We start from the raw sequence: 7,882 nt of genomic DNA, 5'->3' as shown, positions 1-7,882 counted from the left end.
TCAGAGACGTAAAAAAGTGACATAAAAGTTTGGATTAGAATTCAGAGACATAAAAAAGTGACATAAAAAATATCCTAAATATAGAAGATTAGGACAATAAAAATATGAAATATAAGACTAGAGTGTTACTTTTCTATTTCCTTCCTTCCCCTAACTTGAACTAGTTTCATCAAGACTTTTTTTGGATTTTAGATTGATTTTAAGTCCATTTACAGTATAGGAGATGCTATATCTGATTCTTTGAAATATTGGTGCCATTTAATTGCAGTTTTGTCTGAAAATAGTATCTTAGAAGACGTTTATCTTCCCTAAAGGAATTCTAACTGGGGCTTGCTTTGCTTCAAATGTTGACTTTATTATTCAAGGGCTCTTTATAAGTTTTCCCCATTTCTCCGGATACAATTATCATATATATAGAATTAATCAGTCAACTTCTTTCTCTCTCTCTCTCTTACACATACACACACACAATGGTTCAAATACAGACAGGAAATATATTCTAGAGATTTTAGCATAATGGGTAAAATTATAGTTAAGGAGAATGAGGATGATGAGCAACTGAACACAAATATAATAATAGATGTTTTACAAAGGCTATTGGAGCAAATAAAACCAAGATTATTTTTGAGGAATATATCTTCTCTCCTGAAATAAAGAAATAGACTTCACTGCAAACATTAATATTAGACTGAATACTTTTCCCTTATTCTTGATTTATTCAAGCATTTAGTAAATGTTCAAGAAGCCTTTTGCTAAGGCATCATTGTCCGTAAAGTTTATTTGAATTTAAGTAAATTAAGTCATGACAGACACTATCCTTTACTCATCTCTCTAACCTCAGAGTGTAGCCCATTCTGGGGAAAGTAATAGATACTCAGTTAAGTGTCTATAATTAAGTTAACTATTAACACATATACTATACAATGCGGTTAATATCCTTAAGGAGAAAGCAGGATTCTAAAAGTAAGAAATTCAAGAGCAGCCCAATCCCACCAACTTGGAAAATCTGGTGTCGTAGGAAAAGAAGGTGCACAAAGCTGCTGAAATCCTCACTCATGCATCCCCAGGGGAATTTAATGATGTGTTCGAGGATGTCTGGCTACTACTTCAAAATGACAATCTACTTAGTGAAAGGGCAGCACATGCATTTGCACCAGTTCATGGCTGAGAAGATAGAAGGATACGAAGATCAAGTCTTACTTAGAGAACTCAGTGACCTGAGTACTAGCAGGTTTTGAGATCCAAGAAACATTTCCTTTAAGTTTGATCAGTTACGAAAGAAGCAAAAGACACCCACCCAGCCGGGGGACATAGATGGAGGTAGGAAGTCTTAGAGAGAATCCTGTGACCGTGATTTAAGGGTCTCTGTGAAAATGTCATTACTCCAATGGCTTCTGTACTCTTGATGCTAAAACTCTAGATGGGCAACAGACCATTGTCGGCTGTATCGAAAGCCACTAGTTTCGGTCTAAAGATTTCTGGAATGGTTGCTGGTCATCAGCATGGAAGTTCACCATCACAGCACCTACAGCCTAGATTGCTGGAGCACCTGACAGATTCTCTGGTATGAAGATGGCGATGTTCAATTGGTTAGTCAGAAAGATGTAGGGGATTCAGTGACAGTTTCGAATGAAGTCCAAACTGCCAAGGAGTTGATGAAAATCATAGAGCATGCAGAAAATGAGTACCAGACAGCAACTAGTGACAACTATCAAACTGTCAGATGCCACATCCAAGGCTTTGGGCCAAATCGACTGAAACAAGACTGGTGAAGAAATGCAGAATAAGTATGAATGTAAGGATTCTTCCATATGTAGGACAAAAAGAGTCAACATGTTGTCATATGATGAACAAGTGATTTATAAACAAGAGCGATAATTTTCCAGGGTTTTTGTTAACAGATTTTCTAGCCTCATGGAATACTCTATCCAGCCTCATGGGATCCGGTAGCAACATCTTGGTTCTCTTGTGTTCTCTGCCTTGTAATTTTCTGTTTTCACTGTATCTACTTGTCACTTTTTAAAAATTCTGCTACATTTAATGATGAAGAGAGAGATGTATTATCCTGAGTTGTTTTACTGTCAAAAAACTTTCCTCGCCTCGAAGCCCTCTTACCATATAGGCGGTTAACACGCTCAGTACTCTTTTACCCTGTCCTTCAGGGTGCTTGTGGTATGTCAGTGATTTTTACTCAACATCAACCACTAAAGAAGCTACGCTATAAACTAGCTGAATGGAAGACACACTCATCCTTCTCCCTCCAACGGCTTTGATCATCATTTATAACCTCTCATAACTGGTGGGAGGGGTGGCATCTGGGTCACACAGTCGGTTAAATGACCGACTCTTGATTTCAGCTCAGGTCATGACCTGAGGGTTGTGAGATGGAGCCCCGTGTGGAGCTCTGTGATCGGTGGCAAGGAGCCTGCTTACCTTTCTCTCTCTCTCTCCCTCTGCCTCTCCCCTTGCACATGCACCCTCTCTCTCTCTCTCCCTCCCTCTATGTCTCTCTCTCTCAAAAAAAAATAGACATCTCATAATTATAGTTTTCAAAAGTTTAGATTGGGCTTCTCAAGTCCATTTATGGGAACAAAGGAAGTTTTCTGGAAATTCCCTTATAGCAAACTTCTCTGGGGAAGTTGTATTCAAATCCAGGGTCTTAAACCACATTCCCTGTACATGAAAGTGTTTGCTTTCTTCTCTTTCCTCATTGTCTCCTTCCCGAGTACCATTACAGTTATAGACCTCGAGCTGCATTTGTATAAGAGTTTTACCCATTTGTTATTATTATGTTTTTATTATCCAAGAACTACTGACATACTAGGGATATAGTAGAGTATGAAATTTGAAAAATGCAGATGTTGAAGGAATAATAGGTATCTCGTGTTTTAATTCGTTGTGGTGGGATTGTGCTATAAGCAAACGAATCAAATAACTGTAAATTACAAACTAAAACTGAAGATGAACCAAAGTGAAAGGGGTACATTCCAGGCCATATCTTTGTACAGTAACCTGTTATTTCAGGGAATACCAGTGGTTTGTTCTAAGTAGGATGTAAAACTTGTTCCAGATCACTCTTCCTCAGGCCTGCCTGCCAAAAACTCAAATGTAGCTCTGATGTAGCAATTCTTCCCAGATATATTGGCAGGTATATGTGTGATCTCAGCATACACAGGCGACAGAGTTATGATATGATAACTGCTAATGGTCGATTTATTTATATTGTTTACACTTCCATGAGCAGACCTTAAGGGAAGGTCAGTCTAAATCAAAAAAGCAAAAAATAAAACAAAACAATAAAAAAAGTGTCTTCCTACCTATCTCCAAATACATGTCAAAAAAGAAGAGGGTTTGTGCTTCAGCTTTGTTTTTGTTCAGTAATACAGTCAAGCAATTTGGTTTCCAAGTGACCCTTGAGCTGTGGAAGCATTTTTTTTTTATTTCAAATAAAATGTATTTGCATTAAAAAATAAAAGTAAGAAATACATTTAACAAATCACAATTATATAGAACAAATAATGGAGAATGTTCCTTTCAAATATTTCTAATGTGCTTCCCATTTTCATTGACCTTGGTTTTTCCTAAAACAATTTCTCCCTAGTCAATTCACTTATCTAGGGTAGATTTAAATTGCATGTCAAAAACTCTTTATTCCTCAAATCACTTTTGGTTCAAAGGATGTAAAGGCAGTTAAATTTTGAACATGTTCATTGTTGTATTACATTTTCCTTTCACTGGGGAAGAAATCAGGAGGAAGAAAGGCAGTGGTAATTGAAAGAATGGAACACATGAGGCTTACATTGTGTTCATAAAGTCATCAATAAAAAGAACAAAGTTATTATCTCTTAGCTCAATTTGGAAGAAGACTTTGTGTGGAAATAGTTAAGTGATTTGGACTCATGTTTTGTGTGTGTGTGATAGTTAAATTTAATGTTATCAAAGAATCACATCTAAGCAAAAATTGTTGTGCATTATCTTAATATTCTTTAAGAATGGTTCTGCTCCAAGGCTAATTTACTCAAACCTAACTAGTTTATTTTATCTGCCAGGATGCAGAGCTAGCTGATACCAGAAGATGAAAAACTTTTCTCTTCAATAACCATTTAAGAAACCCTGGGTAAATTAGAAAGGTATTCTGGAAATTAGCTCCTTTTCAAGTAAGAAAAAAAAATGGTTCTATACTGCAAGGAATTATTGATATTTTCTTCTAATTAGAAATGTTTTTATAAGCTAAGGTTCCCCAGAAAGAAGACATGCTACAGTCCACCAGGGTTCAAATGCTATCTCCTCCACTCAACACCTGTGCAACCATCCATATATTCATTAACATTTTGGACCCTGGAAAGGAGGAAATAGTTATTAACTGTTGGATTATTCATCAGTATGAGTGAATCCATTAGTACTTTTCAATAAATGTGACTTATATTATCAGTACTAAGTATTGTGTACATAATAAGCCTTTTATAAATACCACAAACGATTTAGCTACTACCAATGCCTCACAGTTATGTAATATGGTATCTTTCACACATATGAAAACAAAAAGTCCACATTCAAAAAGGTGATTTTCTTAAAAGATCAAACTTTTATATAAAATATGCACTTTAAATTTATTTCATGGGGTGTTGTATGTTTGCACAACAATATATTTACCTGAGGATACTTTATTCCTTGTTTTCAATATATTTTCTGCTTTGTGATTTCTGATCTTTATACTCACCTCACGCTTTTCACTCAGTATCAGTTGATTGTTGGATGATTGGATGATTGTTGATCAGTCTCTATATAAATGCACATTTACTATTGAGAGGTCAGGCAAGATGGGAATTGAGAAATCTCCATGGGACTGGCAAAATGTATTCCATGGTGATTTCTCTCTCTCTCTCTCTCTTTTTAAGGTTCTATTTATTGGTTGATGAGATACACAGAAAGAGACGCAGAGACACAGGCAGAGGGAGACACAGGCTCTTCACAGGGAGCCCAATGTGGGTCTCAATCCCGGGACCCCAGGATCACACCCTGGGCTGAAGGCAGGCAGTCCACCACTGAGCCACCCAGGTGAACCTCCATGGTGATTTCTATAAGAACAGATATGGAGAAACACAAAAGCAGGATTGAAATTGTTTAAAAGTGCATGAAGAAAAAAATAAATTTTTATAGAAAAATTATCTTCAGCAAGCAAGCAGGAATAAATGGAAGCAGTTTTAGATTAAAAGAGACATAAGAGATATAATACATAGAAACATGAGCATTAAAAAAGTAAAAAATAAATAAAAATAAAAAAAGAAATATGAACATTGATTCTGTTTCAAATAAGCTACAAAAAGTCAATTTTTGAGATGACATGTTCATTTTCAAATGAACATGATATTAGATGATATGAAACAGTTTTAATACTGTGATGCATGGAAAGGATACTGTGGTGATGCAAGGAAAGCTCCATAGTTTTACAAGATGCTTATAAAAATATATAGGGTAAAGTGATATAAAGTCAGGGATTTTCTTTAAAATACCTCAGAAAATGTGAATAGAACAAGTAATGTTGTAAAATCTTTATAACAATTGAATCTAAGTAAATACTCTATTGAAAATTATTCTTTTTTCTTTTATATAAGCCCTTAAAATAAAATTTGATTTAGAAACATTTTTAAAAGAAATAATCTTCTCCTATTTCCAGCAAAAGGCTGGAATATATACATGACCATCTCCTACTGAAAAGTATTTTAAAAACCTGTATAGAATTTTAAAAATTAAATAAATAAGAACAAATGAATAAAAGTAAACCAACTTTGTAATTGCATTAAGGAGCGAACACTAAATAAATAAATAAATAAATAAATAAATAAATAAATAAATAAATAAATAAATAAATTAAATAAAAATATTCCTGAGACCAAAAACTAATTTAAAACAAGAAAGAAGAAAGAGAGGTAAATAGCATTTTACTAGAACAAGCTACTTGCCCTAAGGACATTGTAAAATAAATGCTACGGAAATTGAACTTCATTGTTTATGTATTTCTGGGACTGGCTCAAGGTGGTAAGTAAGCCTTCTAGTGGAACTTCTAATACAATTAGGACTTCAAATGACTATAACTTTAGGGTAAGTGTGCACTAAATATCAGTTCACTTTCTCTCACCTCTTGCTGAATTAAAAAAGCAAAAAATAATAATAATAACAAAAAACAATCTCCTTCAAAATGAAGAGCAAGGTGGGAAGAAAAAGCTTTCCCTGAGAATTAATAATGATAAGCTAGCCTTAAGAGTTTTTCATTCTGAATTCAGATAATATGGTTGGGTGAAAAAATAATAATCAGGTCCAAAATAAATGCAAGTCATTTGAAGGAAGTCTACATCCTCAACACAATCCCCATGGGTAAAGTTCCATGGAAAATAAGCTTATAGTTAAAAAGTCACAAAACACACAAGGAAATAAGTGAAAGACAGTAAGAAACAATGGGACATTGAATAACACTCAAAAAAGAAGCCTGAAATTGAATTTTTAAAACTGAATTTTAGTTAAATATTTTTACTATTTATAAGTAACAGAAAGTATTGGAAACATGAATACACTACAATTAAGTAGCACTAGAGACTCATACATTGCTTGCCACTCTAGACCATACCTTGCAGTATCCAGGCCTTGTTTAACGGTCTCCCACATTGATTCTGAGTTTGGCTTTTTTTTTTTTTTTTTTTTTTTTTTTTGCTTTGATGGATAGAAAAATAGCAAGCATAAAGGTAAATATGGGATAAGCGCATGCACATTGGGGCATGTTCTCTAGAAATGTTCCCTTTTAGAAATTAGCCTTCATGCTACCAAATATCTTAGGAAATACTACTATATCAAGAGAGAAAACACAGAGTCAGGGAGTTCGAGAGACCATCACAGATGCACTAGCACCAGCCAAGCATCTGGATGAGTGTAGTCGTGTAGATGACCTTAACTACGGCACATGTCACAAAAAAAATTAATATATCAATATTATTTTCCAGCTGGGGTAGACAAACTTTTTCTCTAAGGGTGGCAAATCTTTTAGGCTTTGTGGGTCATACAATCTCTGTTCCAATAACTCCATTCTATCTTTTAATCTTTTATTCTATTCTTTCCTCTTTTAACAAGAGGCCATGGACAGTAAGCAAATGAACATAGTTGTGTTTTAATAAAACTTTATTAATGGGCACGAGAAGTTTAGTTTTATATCATTTGCACATGTCACACATATAAAATATTCTGTGTTATAACTATTTAAGAATCAGAACACCTGTCTTGGTGCAGCGGTAGACCAAATTAGGCCTTGCATCAAATTTGGCTTTCAGGTTGTAGTTTTCTGACGCTTGTTGTAAGCAACTGCATTTCACATTGGTTTGGTACAACATCAACAGATAACAAACAGAAATTCTTACTGGAAGTTGGCTCCTGCTCTAAAGAACTTTGCTTGTTACCTCAGGCACATTAGCCCTTTATTCTAGAATCAGTTCTTTTTTTTTTTTTTTTTTTTCCCTAGAATCAGTTCTATTCAGGCCGTTTCTTTCCATATCCATCATCCAGTTCGTCGTTTTACCTTCTTCCCTAAGGTATAAACCAAATTCATTTAAATATTTTTTTCACATGACTGGGACAAAACAAACTATTATCAATTATTTTACACAGTATTAATTATTAATTATTTTACACAGTATTTACAAGTTGTAATTCCATACCTACTTAGAATATTTTGTGTAAAAAAAAGCTTTGGTCATTGGGACATTAGCAAGCATAGACAGGGAAATATATGATAGGCACTTGCACATCAGGGTATCTATGATTTTAATTATAAAACAAGGCATAATTTTACCCACCAGTAAATAAAAACAATAGTTGCAAGTTTTATTATTAGGCC

General features: G+C 34.4%; 1 pseudogene; it reads left to right on the top strand.

Annotated features, from left to right (window-relative positions):
• Positions 1-516: 516 nt before the first annotated feature.
• On the top strand, positions 517-1,758 carry LOC129509713 (F-actin-capping protein subunit alpha-1-like; annotated as a pseudogene).
• Positions 1,759-7,882: the final 6,124 nt, after the last annotated feature.

The sequence above is a fragment of the Nyctereutes procyonoides genome, unplaced genomic scaffold (assembly GCF_905146905.1).
Source record: "Nyctereutes procyonoides isolate TBG_1078 unplaced genomic scaffold, NYPRO_anot_genome, whole genome shotgun sequence".
Classification (NCBI taxonomy): domain Eukaryota; kingdom Metazoa; phylum Chordata; class Mammalia; order Carnivora; family Canidae; genus Nyctereutes; species Nyctereutes procyonoides.
The sequence above is the reverse complement of the archived record's forward strand: the minus strand, read 5'-3'. Positions and strand labels throughout refer to the sequence as shown.